The following is a 26,655-nucleotide window of genomic DNA, read 5'->3' as shown; positions in this document are numbered from 1 at the left end:
ATTGGTTATGTGGCCTTCAGCAGACACAACGTATTTGGGCCTCAAAATCCCAGATATCTCCAAAGGGTTATCAATGAGTCTCTCAAGGCAAGCTGTCATCATGACAAAAGGGTTGAGGGAGAGTCTTAGAAAATGCAACCACGCCGGGCAAGGTGGCTCACATCTGTAATCTTAGCACTTTGGGAGGCCAAGGTGGGCAGGTCACCTTAGGCCAGGAGTTCAAGACCAGCCTGGCCAACACAGTGAAACCCCATCTCTAAAATACAAAAATGAGCTGGGCATGGTGGCATGTGTCTGTAGTCCCAGCTACTCGGGAGTCTGAGGCAAGATAATCACTTGAACCCAGGAGGCAGAGGCTGCAGTGAGCTGAGATCACACCATGGCACTCTAGCCTGGGCAACAGAGTGAAACTCCGTCTCAAAAAAAACCCCCAAAACAACAGAAAGGAAATGAAACCACATTATCATCACGATTCCGCAGGTCAATTTCTTTATCTGAAACTTGGGAAGCGTGTTTACCTACCTTGCCTGCCAGGATTGGTGATAATCAAATTAGATGAATTATTATTATTATTTTTTGAGATGGAGTCTCGCTCTGTGACCCAGGCTGGAGTGCAGTGGCATGATCTCAGCTCACTGCAGACTCTGCCTCCCGGGTTCCAGCAATTCTTCTGCCTCAGCCTCCCAGGAAGCTGGGATTACAGGCATGTACCACTACGCCTGGCTAATTTTTGTATTTTTCATAGAGATGGGGTTTCACCACGTAGGCCAAGCTGGTCTTGAACTCCTGACCTCAGGTGATCCACCCGCATTGGGCTCCCAAAATGCTAGGATTACAGGCTTGGACCACCATGCCCGGCCTAGATTAATTATGATGTCTAAAAACAACTAATATTTGGACAATGTTTTGCTGTTTACCCACATTATCTCACTTAATCATTCCAACAATCCTGTGGGGTAGGTACTGTTTTTGTATTCTATGTTTCCGGATAAGGAAACCATGGCTTGGAGAGATGGTGTCACTTGCTCAAGGTCAAAGGTAGTGAGTGGTAGAGTTGGGATTCAAACCTAGCTCTCCTTGTTACTAAAGCCATCAATCTTTGCACTGTACCATTGTGATGTGTGATGCAGGCCTGCAGAGCAGTAGAGGGACATGGAAAACAGGAAAAGAGAAAAAAAGAGTAGAAAGTCAAGCTGCTTCATCCTCGGTTTAGCCGTTGTCGTCCCAGGTACCAACATCTGTGGGGAGTTGCCGCCCCCTGGTGTTCTATATGTGATATGTCCTGGAAGGGAGGCGAGCTAGCAATCTGCTTGCTCCACAATAAAAGTGGGGTGGAAAGAGCTCAGAATAACCCCGGCTTGTCCTTTTAGAGTGGGGACAGGGGGTGGTGGTGGGGGTGGTGGTGGTGGGTGCATATTTCACCCAACAGTTCTGGGTAGAAGCTTGGTATATTTCAGCCCCTACTTGCTCCTTATCTGGGTGCCCTAGTACAGGGTTAGTGGCCACTTTGACAATATTCTATTTCTGACTCAAGTGCTAGTTAGAAGGGTGTTATATCATAATTATTATTTAAACTCTCCATTAATGTTTCATATGCACTTCTGTATCTATGATACAACTCAATAGAAAAAATAGGATTTTTGGCAATTCTTAGGGAATAATTTTTACTCTGGCCTGAAAAAATTTGTCATTGGCATAGCATCAAATGGCAGAGTGGTACAGCCAACACCTGAAGATGTGTACTTTAAAGGGCTTTTTCACCTGTTACCTCATTTTACAGTACCATAGCCTTCCAAGGAAGGTATTTATTTTCATTTTACATATGAGAAAATAGGCTCAAGATTCCCCCGACCCCGCCATCCACCTGTCTGAAACCAGGAAACTTTCCAGAATCCCACACTGCCCCCTTGTGGCAGCCCTTATGGCTCACTCAGTAAATAGGCCATAGTGGCATGCCCAAACCAGATCCATGTTGCCTCCTTTCTTTGTGATGGGAGATGCCAGATGCAACAACTATCCTTAATCTTGCAAGGGATATTTTCATGTTCACCTTATAAAGGATATTTTGATGTGCTAGAAAGCCCTGGAAGCAAGAAATTTCACTAAGGTGGTAGATTCCTTAGTTTTTGTTTGGGATTTGTTCCATACCATCTGGTACATATGTGTCTTACCAGTGTGTCTAGGGTATCAAGTAGTACTCACCTAGTCCAATCAGTATGATTTTATCAGTGTAGTAGGCCAACATGATCTCCTAGGAAATGGTGAAATGATTAGGTCCTAGCAGGCTAGAGTTTGATAGAGGGCTGGACAGTTGATATAGCTTTGAGTGAAGAAAGTGAAGGTGTATTATTAACTCCACCAGGTAAATGCATTCTGTTTCTAGAGGTCCCTACTGACTGACATTCTTAGCTCTCTGTCTTTGGATATCTTGTTCTATAGTGTACCAAGGATGTGTTGGCCTTTCTCCTTAATGTAATGTAGGCCACCATTAAGTCCAAGTTTCAATTAGCCAGCCCAGTAAGTTGTTACAGCCACTCAGTTTCTTGAGCTAACATATCTATATCAATGAATTCAGTGCAATCAAAATTACATTTTTCTCTCTCTCTGGTATAACACTATTGTAATCCACTTCCATAAATATTTCCCAGGTTTTTACTAGTATAGCCTTGCAAATTGTATACTGGCAAAACCTTGCAGTTCTTTTGGTGTTTTTGATATCTATTCTTTTTTTTTTTTGAGACAGAATCTTGCTCTGTCACCCAGGCTGGAGTGCAGTGACGCGATCTTGGCTCAGTACAACCTCCGTCTCCCGGGTCCAAGCAATTCTCCTGCCTCAACCTCCCGAGTAGCTGGGATTACAGGCACCCACCACCAAACCCGGCTAATTTTGTATTTTTAGTAGAGACGGGGTTTCACCATGTTGGCCAGGCTGGTCTCGAACTCCTGACCTCAGGTGATCCACCTGCCTCGGCCTCCTAAAGTGCTGGGATTATAGGCATGAGCCACTGTGCCTGGCCCCCTATGCTTTCTTAATTTGTATAAATTTAAGGCTGTACAAGTGTAGTTTTGTTACATGGATATTTTGAATAGTGGTGAAATCTGGGCTTTAAGTGTATCCATCACCTGAATAGTGTATATTGTACCCATTAAGTAATTTCTCATCCCCCACCCTCCTCCCACCCCTCCACCCAATGTCTATCATTCCACACACTATGCCCATATGTACACATTATTTAGCTCCCACTTATAAGTGAGAACATGTGGTATTTGACTGTTTTGGAGTTGTTTCACTTAGGATAATGGTCTCTAGTTCCATCCATTTTGCTGCAAAAGACATGATTTCATTCTTTTTTTTTTTTTTTTTTTTTTTTTGAGACAGTCTTGCTCTGTCACCCAGGCTGAAGTGCAGTGGTGCGATCTCGGCTCACTGCAAGCTCCTCCTCCCGGGTTCACGCCATTCTCCTGCCTCAGCCTCCCGAGTAGCTGGGACTACAGGTGCCTGCCACAACACCTGGCTAATTTTTTGTATTTTTAGTAGAGACGGGGTTTCACCATGTTAGCCAGGATTGTCTTGATCTCCTGACCTCATAATCCACCCGCCTCGGCCTCCCAAAGTGCTGGGATTACAGACGTGAGCCACCGCGCCTGGCCAATTTCATTCTTTTTATGGCTGCATAGTATTCCGTTGTGTATATATACCACATTTTCTTTATTCAGTCATCCATTTGGTTCCTATTCTTGAGTCACACTTTGTAGTCCTGTAGTCCTTCTTTCTCTTTGGATCTATCGTGATTTGAGTATTATTACGTGCCTGGAAGGAATGATGGATCATGCATATGGATTTTGAAAGGAATCAGTATGCCTCTTCAAGGTGACTACCTCTAGCAAGATAACTATAGAATCTTCTGGAAAGGGGCAGCTAACACCTTCAGATGAGAGGAAGGGCTGCTTTTTATGGCAAAAGAGAACTAGTATAATTGGGGGCTCAAGGGGGTTTAAATCTACCCAAATGCCCCATTACAATTCTCAGAATCTGTCTTTTTCTATCAACAATATAACTTTATATTTAAAAAGGCTGTGAATTTAATTTATATGTAATTTGGTCAACCACAGGAACAGATTCTGGTTTTCATAAATCTAGACTTTGCACTACAAAAAATAAGGGATTCCCTCAAGATGGTCATATTTTCTGGCTTTCTACCTATGTAGCCAACTGAGAATTTAAAACTCTGACCTTGCCATATTGTGTCTCCCACATGCTCAGAAGCAGCCAGCGCGTCCTATAGTCTTTGTATTCCTTATTTCTATCATAATGTTCTTTTTAAAATCTATTTTTTATTCCTCCTTTCTTTGCCAACCAAGAAGCAGCACTGGAAATTTTTTGTTTTGTTTTGTTTTGTTTTTGAGACGGAGTCTTGCTCTGTCTCCCAGGCTGGAGTGCAGTGGTGCGATGTCAGCTCACTGCAAGCTCCGCCTCCCAGGTTCACACCATTCTCCTGCCTCAGCCTCCCGAGTAGCTGGGACTACAGGCGCCCGCCACCACACCCGGCTAATTTTTTGTATTTTTAGTAGAGATGGGGTTTCACCATGTTAGCCAGGATGGTCTTGATCTCCTGACCTTGTGATCCGCCTGCCTCAGCCTCCCAAAGTGCTGGGATTACAGGCGTGAGCCACCGCGCCTGGCCTGGACTTTTTATGATAATGTTCTATTACTATAGCTACTTAGTAATAAGTAGCTTATTAAGGTAATTTTACACAGTATTTAAAATAATATATGCAACCCATCATGTGAGGTCAGGTGTGAAATTTTCCTCTTGTGGCATCATATCAGAGCTCAAAAAGTTCTAGGCGTTAGACGATTTTGGATTAAGCTACTTATTGCTAGCCTTGTCATTGATAGGCCCTTGATTTTAACCATTTATAGGTAATAATTTAAGTAACTGCGTTAATGCTGCATCCCATGGACTCGCAGTATCCCCTTTTCCAAAAACATGGATATGACAGCCACATATCATAAGAGGACATGAACAGATCTGAGTGATGCCAGGGGTGGGTTGTGTCAAACCCAGTTTAGGTGCCCCCTTAGATTTGCTCATGTTGCTTGCTCCAGGACTCCACCTTTTGTTCAATGGAGAGCCCTGTCCCCCGCCCCTCCCCCACCCACCATGCCTCATCTGCTAACACCACCAGGGTGTGTATCAGGGTGTGGCTTTCAGTACAAACTGTTGGCAAGCTGTTCTGCATGACCAAGTAGCTACCTGGGCCTTCTTGTGAAGTTCGGTGATGCAACATCTTGTATTTGCTTTCTTTTCTCCCTGCTTCACTTCCCTTTTCCCCTCACTCTCATTGTCCTTTCCAAGAAAGATTTAGCATGTAAACTTTGCCTCAGGTTGTCTTTTTTAAGGGACCTGGGCTAAGACAGGAGAACTCCAGAAGTGCAGTGACTGAGCCAAAAGTGGGTATTTTTTGGTTTGTTTTTTGTTTTTGTTTGTTGTTGTTGCTGAAAGCAAGAGAAATAGCTTAAGATAAAAAGGAGATAATTTTTTTTAAGGGAATGTAATTCAAAGAATCAAAGAAAAGACTGAACAAGTCCATAGATAAGATGGGAAGCAGGGAAAATCTGCTGATCTATGTAACAGAACCAATGGATGGTGTTAGTGGTACAGGTTGAACACCCCTACTCAGAAAATCCAAAATCTAAAATGCTCCAAAGCCTAAAACTTTTTGAGCTCCTACAAGTAGAAATTTCACACCTGACCTCATGTGATGGGTTGCATATATTATTTAAAATGTTTTATAAAATTATATTCAGGCTATGTGTATAAGGTATATATGAAACATAAATGAATTTCATGTTTAGACTTGGGTCCTATTCCAAAGATATCTCATTATGTATATAGAAATATTCCAAAATCTGCCAAAAAATCAAAATCCAAAATCTGAAACATTTCTGGTCTCAAGCCTATCAGATAAGAAATATTCAACCTGTAGTTTTAAAAGATGTGCACAAATCTTTCTATATTCCTGCCTTCAAGAGGTGGAATCTAATTCCCCTATAGGTGAGTGTGAACTGTACCTAGTGACTGATTTCTACTGAATAAGATATCTTAGACATGGTAATGTGTGACTTCTGAGGCTAGGCCCTAGAAAGCATTGTGGCTTTCACCTTCCTCTGTCTTTCGTCACCTGTTGCTGCCATGCCAGGAAGACAGTGAAACAGCCCTGAGGTGGGAGGTGGGGGATATGGGGTGAGGAACTGAGTCCTCCTGCCACCAGCCACACGAGTGGACCATCTCAGAGTCAATCCTCTTGTTTCAGTCAAGCTGGGACTGCAGATGACTTCAGCTTGGCTGACATCTTTAATACAATCTCACAAGAGACCCCGGGCCAGAACTATCAGTTAAGAACCTACAGAAACTGTGAGATAATAAATACTTGTTATTTTAAGCCACTGAGTTTTGGTGTAATCTGTTGTGAAGCAGCAAATAACTAATACAGTATCGTTAAGGTATCCTCAGTGATTATTGATCTTTGTGTCACCATTATCATCCCCATCTGCAAATAGGGATAATAATAGTACCTTATTTATACAGTTGTTTATAAGGATATAAAATACTCAAGATAGTGCCTAGGACAGAGTGAGGATATCTACTGACTAGTAGATATTAGCCGTAGTGATAGTACTGCAGCTGCTACTGCTACTAACATCTATTGACTTCTCGCTCTGTAATCTCAAGATTCAAATTCTCAGGAAAGAGAATATGATTAACTTCTCTTGGGTTATATGCTCTCCTCTTGGGTAAGGGAGAACAGGGCACTTTGATAAGAAATCCCACCAAGTCTATATTTCCTCAAAGGAAATTAAGATGTTATTGCGAGATTAAGGGACAATGGTTGCAAGGCAGGCAAAAACAATACCCTCTACACAGAGTGTACATATATATATATATATATATATATATATATTTTTTTTTTTTTTTTTTTTTTTTTTTTGAGACGGAGTCTCGCTCTGTCACCCAGGCTGGAATGCAGTGTATGTATTTTTAAGGCTTTTTGAATATAAACCCAAATTGCTTTCCCAAAATACATCAATCTGTGCTCCCACCAATAGCACACAAGAGTAGCCTTCTCACTTCATCTTTGCTAACGTTGCTACTATCCTGAAGAAGGCAGAAAGAGCCAGATTAATGGATGGAAAATAACATCTTATTGTTTAAGTCTGTGTATTAGTCCATTCTCACACTGCTAAAAAGAAAAGCCAGCTGGGTACAGTGGCTCATGCCTGTAATCCCAGCACTTTGGGAGGCTGAGGCAGATGGATCACCTGAGGTCAAGAGTTTGAGACCAGCCTGGCCAACATGGTGAAACCCATCTCTACTAAAAATACAAAAATTAGCCAGGCGTGGTGGCACATGCCTGTAATCCCAGCTACTTGGGAGGCTGAGGCAGGAAAATTGCTAGAACCCAGGAGGCAGAGGTTGCAGTGAGCGGCGATCACGCCAGTGCACTCCAGCCTGGGCGACAGAGTAAAACTCTGTCTCAAAAAAAAAAAAAGAAATGCCTGATCCATGTTGTTGGCCCCCCTGCCAAAAAAAGAGAAATGCCTGAGACTGGGTAATTTATAAAGAAATGAGATTTAGGCCGGGCACAGTGGCTCACGCCTGTAATCCCAGCACTTTGGGAGGCCGAGGTGGGTGGATCACCTGAGGTCAGGAGTTCGAGATTAGCCTGACCAGCATGGCGAAACCCTGTCTCTACTGAAAATACAAAATTAGCCGGGCGTGGTGGTGGATGCCTATAATCCCAGCTACTTGGGAGGCTGAAGCAAGAGAATCGCTTGAACCCGGGGAGGTGGAGGTTGCAGTGAGCTGAGATCATGCCACTGCACTCCAGTGTGGGCAACGAGAGAGAAACTCCATCTCAAAAAATGAATAAATAAATAAGGTTGAATTGGCTCATAATTCTGCAGGCTGTACAGGAAGCATAGTGGCTTCTGTTTCTGGGCAGATCTCAGGGAACTTACTATACAATCATGGCAGAGGGTGAAGGGGAAGCAAGTATGTCTTACATGGCTGGAGCAGGAGGAAGAGAGAGAAGGGGCAGGTGCCACAGGCTTTTAAACAACCAGATCTCATGAGAACTCTGTCAAGAGAACAGCACTTGGGGGATGGTGCTAAACCATTCATGAGAAACCACCTCCATGCTCCAATCACCTCCCACCAGGCCCCACCTCCAACACTAGGGATTACAATCTGACATGAGATTTGGGAGGGGCCACAAATCCAAACCATATCAGTCTGCAATTTTTTTCTTGTGAGGTTGAACATGTTTCCATGTTTTTGTTGGCCATCTGTATATCTCATATCATGAATTACGGGAATTGAGACTCTGAAGATAGAGAAGCTGAATAATACCGGAGACAGTGGTGAGCAATGAATCCTACAAAGCACACAATCGAAATTCAATGAATGATGAGGACATGCTTGAGAATCTTTGGTATTAAGTGTGAAGGATTCTTGAAACCCAAGAGACATAACTAGGCAAAACCTATTAACAGACTGCATTCTTGGAAATTATCCTGCTACTTTGTGATTTTACTATTAGATAAAAATTGGTATAAAATATTTATAGCCAGATACAAGAATGAATGTGATTGGACAAAACCTGAAATAGAAGCAAACTGTCTCTGTATGAAAGTATGATATCTGGAAATGTTGGTATGAACAACTTGACCCCTAAAGTTAACTGATCTTAGATTACCGGTGTCAATATTTAGTATAAAAGGCTTATGTATGCAATAAAACTTTGGAATTCTCCTACTGAAGGTAGACATTCCTCCAGTTATTAGAAATAAATCCAGATGTCTGCAAATCTAAGTATTCTGGGTTTTGTTGTCTTTGTTTTGTTACAACTTGGACTAAAAGCTTTGTCTTTTAACTTAATTTTTTCATAATGTTAGACTTACAGAAAAGTTGCAACAAAGCTACAATAATACAAAAACCCAATGAACACTTCACATATTTCTCTCTTTATCTCTCTGTGTGTGTGTGTGTTGGGGGGTGTGTGTGTGTATATTTTTTCTGAATTTTCAAGAGTAAGTTGCAGAAATGATGCTCCTTTACTCCTAAATATTTCAGTGTATATGTAGGCCCCAAACAAGAACATTATTTTAATAACCTCAATATAATGATCAAAACCAGGAAATTAACATCAATACCTACTATTTTGTAATCTACAGACCTTGTTCAGATATCTCCAGATTTTCTAACAGAGTTCTTTATAGCAAAAGAAGATTTTTATTCAAGGATTGATTCCAGTTGCCATGTCTTTTTTTTTTTTTTTTTGAGATGGTGTCTTGCTCTGTTGCCAGGCTGGAGTGCAGTGGCGCGATCTCGGCTCACTGCAAGCTCCGCCTCCCAGGTTCACGCCATTCTCCTGCCTCAGCCTGCCAAGTAGCTGGGACCACAGGCACCCGACACTATGCCCAGCTAATTTTTTGTATTTTTAGTAGAGACGGGGTTTCACCATGTTAGCCAGGATGGTCTCAATCTCTGACTTCGTGATCAGCCTGCCTCAGCCTCCCAAAGTGCTGGGATTACAGGTGTGAGCCACCGTGGCCGGCCTAGTCTGTTTTTTTTTGAGACAGAGTCTTGCTCTGTCACCCCGGCTGGAGTGCAATGGCGCGATCTCCGCTCACTGCAACCTCTGCCTCCTGGGTTCAAGCAATTCTCCTGCCTCAGCCTCCCGAATAGCTGGGATTACAGGCTCGCACCACTAGCCTGGCTAATTTTTGTATTTTTAGTAGAGACGGAGGTTCACCATGTCAGCCAGGCTGGTCTTGAACTCCTGACCTCATGGTCCACCCACCTTGGCCTCTCAAAGTGCTGAGATTACAGGTGTGAGCCACCGCATTCAGCTCTTTAGTTTTTTGTTTTCTTTTTTTTTTTTTTGAGATGGAGTCTCGCTCTGTCGCCAGGTTGGAGTGCAGTGGCACCATCTCAGCTCACTGCAACCTCCGACTTCCGTGTTCAAGTGATTCTCCTGCCCTAGACTCCCGAGTAACTGGGATTACAGGCATGCACCACCACCCCAGCTAATTTTTGTATTTTTAGTAGAGACGGGTTTTCACCATGTTGGCCAGGATGGTCTTGAACTCCTGACCTCATGATCCGCCTGCCTTGACCTCCCAAAGTGCTGGGATTACAGGTGTGAGCCACAGCACCTGGCCAGATCTTTTTTTCTTTTTCATAAAATATTTGATGTGTTTGAAGGCCCTAGTACATTAACTTCCTATTGCTGCTGTAACAAATTACCACAAAGTTAGTGGCTTAAAATGACACTAATTATTTTACAGTTCTGGAAGTGTAAAGTCTGAAGCAGGTCTCACTGGGCTCAAATCAAGTGCTGGCAGGCCTATATTCCTTCTGAAGTCTCTAGAGGATAATCCATTCCTATCTTCTAGAGGCCACTGCCTTTCCTTGGCTCAAGGCTCCATTCTTCCATTTTCAAAGCCAGCAACGTTATGCTGCCATTGATCTGGTTCTCTTTTTTGTCTCCGTCTTCCACTTATAAGGACTCTTGTGATTACATTAGGCGCTCTTTCTGGATAATCCAGGATTATCCCCATCTCACAATCAGCTGACTGGCGACTTTCATTCCATCTGCAATCCTATTGCCCATTTGCCATGTAATCTAACATATTAATGGGTTCCAAAGATCAGGACATGGACATCTGCCCACCACAACAAGCCACTTTATTTTTAGAATGTTGTTTAATTTTGGCTTGTCTGATGCTTCCTAATGATTAGATTCAAGTTATGCACTTTTGGAAGAAATAACACAGATTTTTTTAGTCAATTGATCTTATATCTGGACACTTTGCTTAACTCTTGTATGGGTTTTAGTTTCTTGATTATTTTGGATTTTCTGTGTATTCTCATATCATCTGTAAATAGTAATAATATATTTTTTCCTTCCCATTTTTATGCTTACTATTTTTCTCATTGTATTGACCAGGACCTCTAGCATCATGTTAAACACTTAACTGGGATACCAGGCATTTTTTTCCTTGTTCTTGATTTTACTGGAATGGATCTAAAATTCTATGTTAAGTCTATAATGTGCTATAGGTTTTTATCAAATTAAGAAAAATCCCTTCTATTTCTAACTTTGTGAAAGATTTTTCCATTAAAAGAAGTTGAACTTTGTAGGAGTCGTCCCTTGCCCTTTGAAGCACATGTGTCTTACCAAGGCATTCAGAGTTCTGGACACTTTTTGCTCACTAGGTCCAATTAACATGACATCATCAAAGTGGTCTGTGGGGTGGCCAAACAGTTCAAGATTCTTTGGATTCTATTATAACAGGGAGAAGAAGAATTTACATAGCCCTGGAGAAATGTGAATTTTGTGAATGTAAACATGAAACCTGTGAATGCAAACTGTCCTATGTAAATGCAAACTCCTATGGATCCTCCTAAACAAAACAAAATATCCAAATACCTTTAGTCCTCCCTTACCAAAAAGCTCATCTTTCATATCTCATAGCTTTACTTACCAAAAACATGTCTTACTTTCTTCACATATGGAGTTATTCTCCTTTTCCTTTTTAATTTTAATTGCCATATATTGATTAGTATTTTTACAAACACTTAGAAACCTTAATTTTCAATAAAAACTAGCAAGTATTGTAAACTGTCTTATCATTTTATAATTTCTAGAAACAGGTGCTTCCTCATAGAACAATTTTTTCATGTTTGCTAACAGACCCAAATATATTTAGTCTTTTTATAAAATTTTAAAAGCCAAAAACAAAATTAAACTTGTGTTCAGTAATTTATGTTTTAGTATTTTATGTTAATTGGAAATAACATAGTTATTCAATGAATAGCTATCATTTAATTTAACCTAGCAAAACTCTAAGGGTGCAGTACTAAAGAGATTTAGAAAACTTTTTTTTTTTTTTTTTGAGATAGCGTCTCACTTTGTCACCTAGGCTGGAATGCAGTGACACGATCTGGGCTCACTGCAAGCTCCACCTCCGGGGTTCATGCCATTCTCCTGCCTCAGCCTCCTGAGTAGCTGGGACCACAGGCGCCCACCACCACGCCAAGCTAATTTTTTTTTTTTTTTTGTATTTTTAGCAGAGACGGGGTTTCACTGCGTTAGCCAGGATGGTCTCGATCTCCTGACCTCATGATCCACCCTCCTCGGCCTCCCAAAGTGCTGGGATTGCAGGCATGAACCACGCGCCCAGCCTTAGGAAACAGTTTTTAAGCAGACATATTATAAAACATAATTGTTGTTAAAAAGTTCATTTATAAATTTTATCCAAGATATAGCTATTTAGATCACTTTTTTTTTTTTTTAACAATTATGCCTAGAACACTCATGAAAATTAAATGAGCCATTAGAGACAAAGTTAGCCATCTTTTCAGGTTATTTCCCCATTAACCATTTATACATCATGAGCATATCAGGCAGTCATTGCTGAAGCAGGAACCCTAAAGTAAAATACATGGGTATTTCATTGATAACCCAGAAGACACAGCTATTTTCATTAAACCAATAATATTAAGCTAGTCTTATTTGCCAAAGATTTATCTAAGTCACGTGAACTTGACAAGCATGTTGGGTTAGTTCCTATGTTTCTAGCAGTTTTAGGTATTGCTCATTTATTTCTAAGTCAATTCAAATGATGCTTTTATAAATATTAGTAGAAAAGACCTTTAAGATATTTCATTTGCTCAATTTTTAAATCGCCAAAAATCATGCCCACGAGAAAGAAAGTAGACAGATGGGGCAGAGCATATAGTTAGCAGGGGTCCAAGAAGAGGGGCTTAGTTGACTGAGAATTTTTCATGGGAGAAGCAGGATCCAATAGAGAGAACAGAAAGCTACCCCCTCTCCCCATCCCCACCAAAATTACAAGCTTCCAATTAAGCTGACTTATGATGATAGAGCTCTTAAAAAGTCCTTTAAAAATATCTTATAATCAGGTTTCAGCTGGGACAAACAGCAAATATTCCTGGCAATATTAAATTCCTTTTTTTCCGCCCTGAGTATATGGTTCCATTTCAGCTTAGGAGAGAAGACCAAACAAACAAAAAAGACCTTCCTATCAAGCTGCAAATATACAAATAATTCAAACTAATTTTTGCAAGTGTTTTTTTCCTAAGCTAAATAAATTTACTGAAAAAAGAATTTATGGTGGGTTTAAAGGATTTGAACTGTCAGGCCTCTGAGCCCAAGCCAAGCCATTGCATCCCCTGTGACTTGCACCTATACGCCCAGGTGGCCTGAAGTAACTGAAGAATCACAGAAGAAGTGAAAATGCCCTGCCCTGCCTTAACTGATGACATTGTCTTGTGAAATTCCTTCTCCTGGCTCATCCTGGCTCAAAAGCTCCCCCACTGAGTACCTTGTACCCACTGAGACCCCCACTCCTGCCCACCAGAGAACAACCCCCCTTTTTCCTTTACCTACCCAAATCCTATAAAATGGCCCCACCCCATCTCCCTTCACTGACTCTCTTTTCAGACTCAGCCCGCCTGCACCCAGGTGAAATAAACAGCCATGTTGCTCACACAAAGCCTGTTTGGTGGTCTCTCCACACGGACGCGCATGAAATTTGGTGCCATGACTCAGATCGGGGGACCTCCCTTGGGAGATCAATCCCCTGTCCTCCTGCTCTTTGCTCTATGAGAAAGATCCATCTACGACCTCAGGTCCTCAGACCAACCAGCCCAAGAAACATCTCACCAATTTCAAATCCGGTAAGCGGCCTCTTTTTACTCTCTTCTCCAACCTCCCTCACTATCCCTCAACCTCTTTCTCCTTTCAATCTTGGTGCCACACTTCAATCTCTCCCTTCTCTTAATTTCAATTCCTTTCATTTTCTGGTAGAGACAAAGGAGACACGTTTTATCCGTGGACCCAAAACTCCAGCGCCGGTCGCAGACTGGGAAGGCAGGCTTCCCTTGGTGTTTAATCATTGCAGGGACACCTCTCTGATTATTCATCCACATTTCAGAGGTGTCAGACCACACAGGGACGCCTGCCTTGGTCCTTCACCCTTAGCGGCAAGTCCCACTTTTCTGGGGGAGGGGCAAGTACCCCAACCCCTTCTCTCCATGTCTCTACCACTTCTCCACCTTTCTGGGAGGCAAGAAACCCCCAACCCCGTCTCCTTTACCCTTAGTGGCAAGTCCCGCTTTTCTAAGGAAGGGGCAAGTACCCCAACCTCGTATCTCTGTGCCCCAATCCCTTATTTCTGCACCCCAACCTCTTATCTCTGCACCCCGATCCCTTATTTCCGTGCCCCGACCTCTTATCTCTGTGCCCTGTTCCCTTATTTCTCTGCCCTGACCTCTTATCTCTGCACCCCAACCCCTTATTTCCACGCCTGGACCCCTTTCCCGCTTTTCTGGAGGGTAAGAACCCCTGAACCGCTTCCCTCCGTATCTCTACTCTCCCTTTTCTTTAAACTTGCCTCCTTCACTATAGGCAACCTTCCACCCTCCATTCCTCCTTCTTCTCCCTTAGCCTGTGTTCTTAAGAACAGAAAACCTCTTCAACTCTCACCTGACCTAAAACCTAAATGCCTTATTTTCTTCTACAATGCCGCTTGACCCCAATACAAACTCGACAGTTGTTCCAAATAGCCAGAAAATGGCACTTTCAATTTTTTCCATCCTACAAGATCTAAATAATTCTTGTCATAAAATAGGCAAACGGTCTGAGGTGCCTGACGTCCAGGCATTCTTTTATACATTGTTCCCTCCCTAGTCTCTGTTCCCAATGTGACTCATCCCAGATCCTCCTTCTTTCCCTCCCTCCTGTCCCCTCAGTCCCAACCCCAAGCGTCACTAATTCTTTCTAATCTTCCTTTTCTACAGACCCATCTGACCTCTCCCCTCCTCGCCAGGCCAAGCCAGGTCCCAGTTCTTCCTCAGCCTCTGCTCCCTGACCCTATAATCCTTTTATCACCTCCCCTCCTCACACCTGGTCCAGCTTACAGTTTCGTTCCGCGACTAGCCTTCCCCCACCTGCCCAGCAATTTCCTCTTAAAAAGGTGGCTGAAGCGAAAGGCATAGTCAAGGTTAATGCTCCTTTTTCCTTATCAGAACTCTCCCAAATCAGTGAGCATTTAGGCTCTTTCATCAAATATGAAAAACCCAGCCCAGTTCATGGCTTGTTCGGCAGCAACCCTGAGACACTTTACAGCCCTAGACCCTAAAAAGTCAAAAAGCCGTCTTATTCTCAATATACATTTTATTGCCCAATCTGCTCCTGACATTAAATAAAACTCCAAAAATTGAATTCTGGCCCTCAAGCCCCACAACAGAACTTAATTAACCTCACCTTCAAGGTGTACAATAATAGAATAGAGGCAGCCAAGTAGCGACATATTTCTGAGTTGCAATTCTTTGCCTCCACTGTGAGACAAACCCCAGCCACATCTCTAGCACACAAGAACTCCAAACACCTGAACCGCAGCTGCCAAGTGTTCCTCCAGAACCTCCTGTCCCAGGAGCTTGCTGCAAGTGCTGGAAATCTGGCCACTAGGCCAAGGAATGCCCCCAGCCCAGGATTCCTCCTAAGCTGTGTCCTATCTGTGCAGGACCCCACTGGAAATTGGACTGTTCAACTCACCTGGCAGCCACTCCCAGAGCCCCTGGAACTCCGGCCCAAGGCTCTCTGACTGCCTCCTTCCCAGATCTTCTCGGCTTAGCATCTGAAGACTGACACTGCCCGATCGCCTCAGAAGCCTACAGGACCATCACAGACACTCTAGGTAACTCTCACAGTGGAGAGTAAGTCCGTCCCCTTCTTAATCAGTACGGAGGCTACCCACTCCACATTACCTTCTTTTCAAGGGCCTGTTTCCCTTGCTTCCATAACTGTTGTGCGTATTGACGGCCAGGCTTCTAAACCTCTTAAAACTCCCCAACTCTGGTGCCAACTTAGACAATACTGTTTTGAGCACTCCTTTTTAGTTAACCCCACCTGCCTAGTTCCCTTATTAGGCCGAGACACTTTAACTAAATTATCTGCTTCCCTGACTATTCCTGGGCTACAGCCACAGCTCATTGCTGCCTTTTCCCCCATTTCAAAGCCTCCTTCACATCCTCCCCTTGTATCTCCCCACCTTAACCCACAAGTATAAGACACCTCTACTCCCTCCTTAGCGACCGATCATGCACCCCTTACCATCCCATTAAAACCTAATCACTCTTACCCCACTCAATGCCAATATCCCATCCCACAGCACGCTTTGAAAGGATTAAAGCCTGTTATCACTCGCTTGTTACAGCATGGCCTTTTAAAGCCTATAAACGCTCCTTACCATTCCCCCATTTTACCTGTCCTAAAACCAGACAAGGCTTACAGGTTAGTTCAGGATCTGCACCTTATCAACCAAATTGTTTTGCCTATCCACCCCATGGTGCCAAACCCATATACTCTCCTATCCTCGATACCTCCCTCTACAACCCATTAGTCTGTTCTGGATCTCAAACATGCTTTCTTTACTATTCCTTTGCACCCTTAATCCCAGCCTCTCTTCACTTTTACTTAGACTGACCCTGACACCCATTAGGCTCAGCAAATTACCTGGGCTATACTGCCACAAGCCTTCACAGACAGCCCCCATTACTTCAGTCAAGGCCAAATTTCATCCTCATCTGTTACCTATCTGGGCATAATTCTCATAAAAACACCTGTGCTCTCCCTGCTGATGGTGTCCGATTAATCTCCCAAACCTCAATCCCTTACAAAACAACAACTCCTTTCCTTCCTAGGCATGGTTAGTGCGGTCAGAATTCTTACACAAGAGCCAGGACCGCACCCTGTAGCCTTTTTTGTCCAAACAACTTGACCTTACTGTTTTAGGCTGGCCATCATGTCTCCATGCAGCGGCTGCTGCCACCCTAATACTTTTAGAGGCCCTCAAAATCACAAACTATGCTCAACTCACTCTCTACAGCTCTCATAATTTCCAAAATCTATTTTCTTCCTCACACCTGACACATATACTTTCTGCTCCCTGGCTCCTTCAGCTGTACTCACTCTTTGTTAAGTCTCTCACAATTACCATTGTTCCTGGCCCGGACTTCAATCTGGCCTCCCACATTATTCCTGATACCACACCTGACCCCCATGACTGTATCTCTCTGATCCACCTGACATTCACCCCATTTCCCCATATTTCCTTCTTTCCTGTTCCTCACCCTGATCACGCTTGATTTATTGATGGCAGTTCCACCAGGCCTAATCCACACACCAGCAAAGGCAGGCTATGCTATAGTACAAGCCACTAGCCCGCCTCTTAGAACCTCTCATTTCCTTTCCATCCTGGAAATCTATCCTCAAGGAAATCACTTCTCAGTGTTCCATTTGCTATTCTACTACCCCTCAAGGATTGTTCAGGCCTCCTCCCTTTCCTAAACATCAAGCTCGAGGATTTGCTCCTGCCCAAGACTGGCAAATTGACTTTACTCACATGCCCCAATTCAGGAAACTAAAATACCTCCTAGTCTAGGTAGACACTTTCACTGGATATGTAGAGGCCTTTCCTACAGGGTCTGAGAAGGCCACCATGGTCATTTCTTCCCTTCTGTCAGACATAATTCCTTGGTTTGGCCTTCCCACTTCTATGCAGTCTGATAGCAGACCAGCCTTTACTAGTCAAATCACCCAAGCAGTTTCTCAGGCTCTTAGTATTCAGTGAAACCTTTATATCCCTTACAGTCCTCAGTCTTCAGGAAAAGTAGAACAGACTAATAGTCTTTTAAAAACACACCTCACCAAGCTCAGCCACCAACTTAAAAAGGACTAGACAATACTTTTACCACTTTCCCTTCTCAGAATTCAGGCCTGGCCTCAGAATGCTACAGAGTACAGCCCATTTGAGCTCCTGTATAGACGCTCCTTTTTATTAGGCCCCAGTCTCATTACAGACACCAGACCAACTTAGGCTGTGCCCCAAAAAAACTTGTCATCCCTACTATCTTCTATCTAGTCATACTCCTATTCACCATTCTCAACTACTCATACATGCCCTGCTCTTGTTTACACTGCTGGTTTACACTGTTTCTCCAGCCATCACAGCTGATATCTCCTGGTGCTATCCCCAAACTGCCACTCTTAACTCTTGAAGTAAATAAATCATCTTTGCTGGCAGGACTGTGCTGAATCTCCTTAGGCACTCTAATTAGATGTCCTAGGTCCTCCCAATTCTTAGACCTTTTCTAACTGTTTTCCTCCTTCTCTTATTCCATTTAGTTTTTCAATTCATACAAAACCGTATCCAGGCCATCACCAATAATTCTACATGACAAGTGTTTCTTCTAACAACCCCACAATATCACCCCTTACCACAAAATCTTCCTTCAGCTTAATCTCTCCCACTCTAGGTTCCCACGCCGCCCCTAATCCCGCTTGAAGCAGCCCTGAAAAACATCGCCCATTCTCTCTCCATACCACCCCCCAAAAATTTTTGCTGCCCCAACACTTCAACACTATTTTGTTTTATTTTTCTTATTAATATAAGAAGGCAGGAATGTCAGGCCTCTGAGCCCAAGCCAAGCCATCGCATCCCCTGTGACGTGCACCTATACGCCCAGGTGGCCTGAAGTAACTGAAGATCCACAAAAGAAGTGAAAATGCTCTGCCCTGCCTTAACTGATGACATTGTCTTGTGAAATTCCTTCTCCTGGCTCAAAAGCTCCCCCACTGAGTATCTTGTGACCCCCACCCCTGCCCGCCAGAGAACAACCCCCCTTTGTCCTTTACCTACCCAAATCCTATAAAACGGCCCCACCCCATCTCCCTTCGCTGACTCTTTGGACTCAGCCCGCCTGCACCCAGGTGAAATAAACAGCCATGTTGCTCACACAAAGACTGTTTGGTGGTCTCTCCACATGGACGCGCATGAAATGAACTTTGTTCTGATTTTAGATTTTTAATCTTGTTAAGAGAGTCCCTAACGCTAGCTGTTATACTGTTTTGTGTCTTAAAAAAATAAGTTAGTTACTCAAGCTCTTTGTCTTCTGCGAAGAGTCTTTTAAAAGAGGCAATAAAAATGTTTGAAATCTTTTTAGGAGCTTCTGCGCCTCAGCAGTTATCCCTGGTGGGCCTAATTTGGGAGGCTTCATTTTAAAATGCCCTTCTTAAAGTGCAGTGTTGTTCATCTGGAATGTTCTACATAATGGTCATTGTAATTTTAAATTTTCTTTGGCATAATTCGCCCATCAATTTAAAAATATGCAAGATAATGGGCCATAATGTTTGAACATGTGGCCGGCTAAAGTCTCTGAAGGAGCACTATCTTTGCATACCTTAGAATCTGGGATCCCATTGTGTTTCTTATTAATCTCTCAAGAGCAAAAGGAAAAGCTCTACAAATACACTAGCTGCAAACAGGGTGCAACCTACATTTCTGTCTTGCCATGTATTAGCTGCAAATGGAACACAAACAACATTTCTGTTTGGTTATTCTTGAGGTGCTTCTAACCTTTTGGTCTGGTGCCTGCACATGCAGCTCCAATACCTGTGTGCCTCCAATAGACAGAAAGTCAAAATAGTGTTGACTCATGCCTGTTAAAATGTAATTTTGCTCTTGGAAGATGTTCAGAAACAAGAAAAATCTAGCTAACCTAAATTTCAAATTAGGTGTGCAGAAACCAAAAGAGTACTCACCAGATGGATGATGTCCCTGAGGCCTTTATAAAACCGGATCCTGAATAAAGTCAGAGCTCAACCAAAAGGAGTGAGTCCAAAATCTATGAGGAGACTGACAGAAACAAAGAGATGATTCATGAAAATGAAGAGCACAAGGAGCTCAGGTGGGTACTGTACTCTATTCCTGGGGCCACCAGTCTCTCCAAGGTGAGCTTGCTTCCCTCTCACTTCTGACACCAGATTGTCAACCTATAATGAGTGACAAAGAGACCAACTCTGCAAAGCAAAGAGTTTATTTGGGAATAGCAAAGGGATTGCAATCTGGGATACACATACTATGGCAACCATATGCATATCTGGGGAGGCTGGGGCAAAAGGAAACTTTTTTTTTGTTTTTTGAGATGGAGTCTCACTCTGTCTCCCAGGCTGGAGAGCAGTGGCATGATCTCGGCTGACTGCAACGTCACCTCCTGGGTTCAAGCGATTCTCCTGTCTCAGTCTCCCAAGTAGCTGGGACTACAGGTGCACGCCACCATGCCCATCTAATTTTTGCATTTTTAGTAGAGACAGGTTTCACCCTATTGGCCAGGCTGTTCTTGAACTCCTGACCTCAAGTGATCTGCCCACCTCAGCCTCCCAAAGTGCTGGGATTACAGGCGTGAGCCACCATGCCCCTCCAGGAAACTTTTAAAGACAAAAAAAGAAGTCCACATAAGGTATTTTGAAACAAAGACCATAGGTTATGGGGGCTTGTTGCAGGAGCTGGCATCAGTTCATTGGTGGAGACACTTGTGGCTAGATAAATGTCCTTGTGCAAGTGGCTTACCTGGAATACAGCGGTCTTGAGGAAGTTCTTGTGATGAGTCCTGTTACTGGTCTATGTGCAGGAATTTCTTGTGATAAGTCTTGTTATGAGGATGTATGCATAAGGGCTTCTTTTTCATGGCCTCCCCTGACTCCATTTTGTTACAGTTTGACATAAATGACTCCCTTTTGGTACTGGCAACTTTCACAGCTTCTTTTAAGAAATGCTGTATCTCAGTGATAACAATGGTACAGAGAGAAATATTGTAAATGGACAACTCTGAATTTAAATGCAGCTCAGAAGAGTCAGACTACAAAGAGGCATTTTAGGACTACTTTTACATATGTATTTCACTTGATAATGAACTTGCAAATTTATTTCCTCTTCATGTAGGCACAGAAGTGATATATAATAACAATTTAAGAAATTCCTTTTAATACCTATTTAGTGAAAATTCAATGTGATAAAAAGCATGTTATAGTTTAATTGGTAGAGTTTTTTCTTAGTGGTACATAAAATAATGATGTTCTTAAAAACTGACATCTTAGATTTAATTACATGCAGCAGTATATACAGGGCACTTAAAATGATATATGCTACATAGTGTATGCAAAAAAATTGTAGCTGTTATTATTATTGTATCATTTTAGTTGTGTTTCTGGAGGAGGGGGAAGAGAACTCCCACTTTTTGTGTGTTAGTCAAGTATGGGAAAAATAGGGTCGGGGAAGACCTCTTAAAACCATTGCAGCTTTGTAATCACAGCAACGATAAATGCAAAAATGATCCTAATGAAAAAAACTCACATACTTTAAAAAAGGTTAAACTCCTAATGAGAAATAACTGTGAATTTAGGACTTTAGCTTAAAAGATGAAGGTAGCTTGATGAAGAGGATGTAAAGAAGGGATATAAGTGCTGATTTATGGAGATAAGTATAAAATACACAAATACCAGGGGAAACTTTACATCAGTTACTTCCATGACAGAGCTGTGGCCGAAAGGAAGACTGTGGAGCAAATGAGTATGATATACAAGACGGATCAGAGTCTCCTTAGCTTGCTGCAGTCAGTTACGTTAGTGGGCTGAAATTCAAATGTTGTTAGTTGGTGGTAGAAGGCATTAATATTCTGGAAAAATTACATATGAACCAGTGTAATATCTACCTAATAATGGCTTCATTCCCCTATATGCTAGTCACATGGAGCTAATCTGAGTTACAGATGCTTGATTTAGAGCAGAACAGACTGAATTTTGCATTGTAGCCTGATAACCTTGCCAAGTAGGTGCTATTCACATTTTACAGACAAGAAAATGGATTGGGGGCACCAAAGCCAGGCAAAGACACAACAAGAAAAGAAAACTACAGGCCAGTATCCCTCGGGAACATAGTTGTAAAAATCCTCAATAAAATACTAGCAAACAGAACCCAACAGCACATCCAAGAGAAAATACACTCAGTCAAGTGGTTTTTATTCCAAAGTTGCAAGGATGATTCAACATACATAAATCAATTAATGTGATTCACCACATAAACATAATTAAAAACAAAAACCATATGATCATCCCAATAGATGCTGAAAAAAAAAGCATTCAATAAAATTTAGCTTCCCTTCATGATAAAAACTTTCAATAAACTAGGCATTGAAGGAACATTCCTCAAAATAAAAAAAGCTATATGCAACAACCCATAGCCAACATCACACTGAATGGGAAAAGTTGAAAGCTTTCCTCCTAAGAACTGGAACAAGACAAGAATGCCCACTTTTTTTTTTTGAGACAGAGTCTGGCTCTGTCACCCAGGCTGGAGTGTGTGGTCTCGGCTCACTGCAAGCTCCACCTCCCAGGTTCACGCCATTCTCCTGCCTCAGCCTCCCGAGTAGCTGGAACTACAGGCACCCACCACCATGCCTGGCTAATTTTTTGTATTTTTTTAGTAGAGACAGGGTTTCAACGTGTTAGCCAGGATGGTCTCAATCTCCTGACCTTGTGATCCGCCCGCCTCGGCCTCCCAAAGAAGAATGTCCACTTTTATCACTCCTATTCAATTGTACTAGAGGTTCTAGCTAGAGCAATTAGGCAAGAGAAATAAATAAATGGCATCCAAATGGGAAAGAGGATGTAAAATTACTTTCTCTGTTTGTTGATGATATGATCTTATACCTCAAAAACCCTAAAGACTCCTCCAGTTTTCCCAGGCAAGATAGCCGAATAGGAACAGCTCCAGTCTGCAGCTCCCAGTGAGACCAACGCAGAAGGTGGGTGACTTCTGCATTTCCAACTGAAGTACCTGGTTCATCTCACTGGGACTGGTTAGACAGTGGATGCAGCCCATGGAGGGAGAGCAAAAGCAGGGTGGGGTGTCTTCTCACCTGGGAAGCACAAGGGGTCGAGGAACTCCCTCCCCTAGCCAAGGGAAGCCGTGAAGGACTGTGCCGTGAGGAATGGTGCATTCTGGCCCAGATACTATGCTTTTCCTACTGTCTTTGCAACCAGTCTAGGAGATTCCCTTGGGCACCTATACCACCAGGGCCCTGGGTTTCAAGCATAAAACTGGGCAGCCATTTGGGCAGACACTGAGCTAGCTGCAGGAGTGTTTTGTTTTGTTTTTTGTTTTTTGTTTTTTTGTACCCCAATGGCACCTGGAATGCCTGTGAGATAGAACTGTTCACTCTCCTGGAAAAGGGGCTTAAGTCAGGGAGCCAAGTGGTTTTGCTCAGCAGATCCCACCCCCACAGAGCCCAGCAAGCTAAGATCCACTGGCTTGAAATTCTCGCTGCCAGCACAGCAGTCTGAAGTTGACCTGGGATGTTCGAGCTTGGTGAGGGGAGGGGCGTCCATGATTACTGAGGCTTGAGTAGGCAGTTTTCCCCTCACAGTGTAAACAAAGCCACAAAGAAATTTGGACTGGGCAGAGCCCACCACAGCGCTGCAAAGCCACTGTACTCTGACTGCCTCTCTAGATTCCTCCTCTCTGAGCAGGGCATCTCTGAAGGAAAGGCAGCAGCCCCAGTCAGGGGCTTATAGATAAAACTCCCTTCTCCCTGGGACAGAGCACCTGGGGGAAGGAAGGGGTGGCTGTGAGCACAGCTTCAGCAGACTTTAAAGTTCCTGCCTGCCAGCTCTGAAGAGAGCAGTGGATCTCCCAGCACAGTGCTCTAGCTCTGCTAAGGGACAGACTGACTCCTCAAATGGGTCCCTGACCCCCGTGCCTCCTGATGGGAAGACACCTCCCAGCAGGGGTCAACAGACACCTCATACAGGAGAGCTCCAGCTGGCATCTGGTGGGTGCCCCTCTGGGACGAAGCTTCCAGAGGAAGGAACAGGCAGAAATCTTTGCTGTTCTGCAACCTCCACTGGTGATACCCAGGCAAACAGGGTCTGGAGTGGACCTCCTGCAAACTCCAGCAGACCTGCAGAAGAGGGGCCTGACTGTTAGAAGGAAAACTAGCTAATAGAAAGCAATAGCATCAACATCAACAAAAAGGATGACCATGCAAAAACCTCATCCAAAGGTCACCAACATCAAAGACCAGAGGTAGATAAATCCATGAAGATGAGGAAAAACCAGCGCAAAAAGGCTGAAAATTCAGAAAACCAGAATGCCTCTTCTCCTCCAAAGGATCACAACTCCTCGCCAGCAAGGGCACAAAACTAGACAGAGAATGAGTTTGACGAATTAACAGAAATAGGCTTCAGAAGGTGGCAATAACAAACTACTCCAAGTTAAAGGAGCATATTGTAACTCAATGCAAGGAAGCTAAGAACCTTGATAAAAGGTTACAGGAATTGCTAACTAGAATAACCAGTTTAGAGAAGAACATAAATGACCTGACGGAGCTGAAAAACACAGCATGAGGACTTTGTGAAGCATACACAAGTATCAATAGCTGAATCGATCAAGCAGAAGAAAGGATATCAGAGATTGAAGATCAACTTAATGAAATAAACCATGAACACAAGATTAGAGAAAAAAGAATGAAAAAGAACAAACAAAGCCTCCAAGAAATATGGGACTATGTGAAAAGATCAAACCTACGTTTGATTGGTGCGCCTGAAAGTGACGGGGAGAATGGAACAAAGTTGGAAAACACACTTCAGGATATTATCCAGGAGAACTTCCCCAACCTAGTAAGACAGGCCAACATTCAAATTCAGGAAATACAGAGAACACCACAAAGATACTCCTCAAGAAGAGCAGCCCTAAGACACACAATTGTTAGATTCACCAGAGTTGAGATGAAGGAAAAAATGTTAAGCACAGCCAGAGAGAAAGGTCGGGTTACCCACAAAGGAAAGCCCATCAGACTAACAGCAGATCTCTCTGCAGAAACCCTACAAGACAGAAGAGAGTGGGGGCCAACATTCAACATTCTTAAATAAAAGAATTTTTTTCTTTCTTTTTTTTTTTTTTTTTTTGAGATGGAGTTGCAGTCTCATCACCCAGGCTGGAGTGCAATGGCACAATCTCAGCTTACTGCAACCTCTGCCTTCTGGGTTCAAGTGATTATCCTGCCTCAGCCTCTTGAGTAGCTGGGATTACAGGCATGCGCCACCATGCCCGGCTAATTTTGTATTTTTAGTAGAGACAGGGTTTCTCCATGTTGGTCAGGCTGGTCTTGAACTCCTGACCTCAGGTGATCTGCTTGCCTCGGCCTTCCAAAGTGCTGGGATTACAAGTGTGAGCCACCGCACCTGGCCCAAGAAAAGAATTTTCAACCCAGAATTTCATATCCAGCCAAACTAAGCTTCATAAGTGAAGGAGAAATAAAATCTTTTACAGACCAGCAAATACTGAGGGATTTTTTTCACCACCAGGCCTGCCTTACAAGAGCTCCTGAAGGAAGCACTAAACATGGAAAGGAAAAACTGGCACCAACCACTGCAAAAACATACCAAAATGTAAAGACCATTGAAACTATGAAGAAACTGCATCAACTAATGGACAAAATAACCAGCTAGCATCATAATGACAGGATCAAATTCACACATAACAATATTAACCTTAAATGTAAATGGGCTAAATGCCCCAGTTAAAAGACACAGACTGGCAAATTGGATAAAGACTCAAGACCTGTTGGTGTGCTGTATTCAGGAGACCCATCTCACGTGCAAAGACACACATAGGCTCAAAATAAAGGGATGGAGGAAGATTTACCAAGCAAATGGAAAGCAAAAAAAGCAGGGGTTGCAATCCTAGTCTCTGATAAAACAGACTTTAAACCAACAAAGATCAAAAAAGACAAAGAAGGGCATTACATAATGGCAAAGGGATCAATGCAACAAGAAGATCTAACTATCCTAAATATATATGCACCCAATACAGGAGCACCTAGATTCATAAAGCAAGTTCTTAGAGACCTACAAAGAGACTTAGACTCCCACACAATAATAGTGGGAGACTTTAACACCCCACTGTCAATATTAGACAGATCAACAAGACAGAAAAGGATATTCAGGACTTGAACTCAGCTCTGGACCAAGAGGACCTAATAGACATCTACAGAACTCTCCACCCCAAATCAACAGAATATACATTGTTCTCCAGCACCACATAGCATCTATTCTAAAATTGACCACATAATGGGAAGTAAAACACTCCTCAGCAAATGCAAAAGAATGGAAATCATAACCAACAATCTCTCAGACCACAGTGTAATCAAATTAGAACTCAGTATTAAGAAACTTACTCAAAACCACACAACTATGTGGAAACTGAACAATCTGCTCCTGAATGACTACTGGGTAAATAACGAAATTAAGACAGAAATAAATAAGTTCTTTGAAACCAACGAGAACAAAGATGCAATGTACCAGAATCTCTCGGACACAGCTAAATCAGTGTTTAGTAGGAAACTTATAGCACTATATGCCCACAGGAGAAAGCAGGAAAGATCTAAAATTGGCACCCTAACATCACAATTAAAAGAACTAGAGAAGCAAGAGCAAACAAATTCAAAAGCTAGCAGAAGACAAGAAATAACTAAGATCAGACCAAAACTGGCAAGACAATCCTAAGCAAAAAGAACAAAGCTGGAGGCATCATACCACCTGACTTCAAACTATACTACAAGGCTATAGTAACCAAAACAGCATGGTACTGGTACTAAAACAGATATATAGGACAATGGGACAGAACAGAGGCCTCAGAAATAACACCACACATCTACAACC

This window comes from Pongo abelii, chromosome 1 (assembly GCF_028885655.2).
Source record: "Pongo abelii isolate AG06213 chromosome 1, NHGRI_mPonAbe1-v2.0_pri, whole genome shotgun sequence".
NCBI lineage: Eukaryota > Metazoa > Chordata > Mammalia > Primates > Hominidae > Pongo > Pongo abelii.
The sequence above is the reverse complement of the archived record's forward strand: the minus strand, read 5'-3'. Positions refer to the sequence as shown.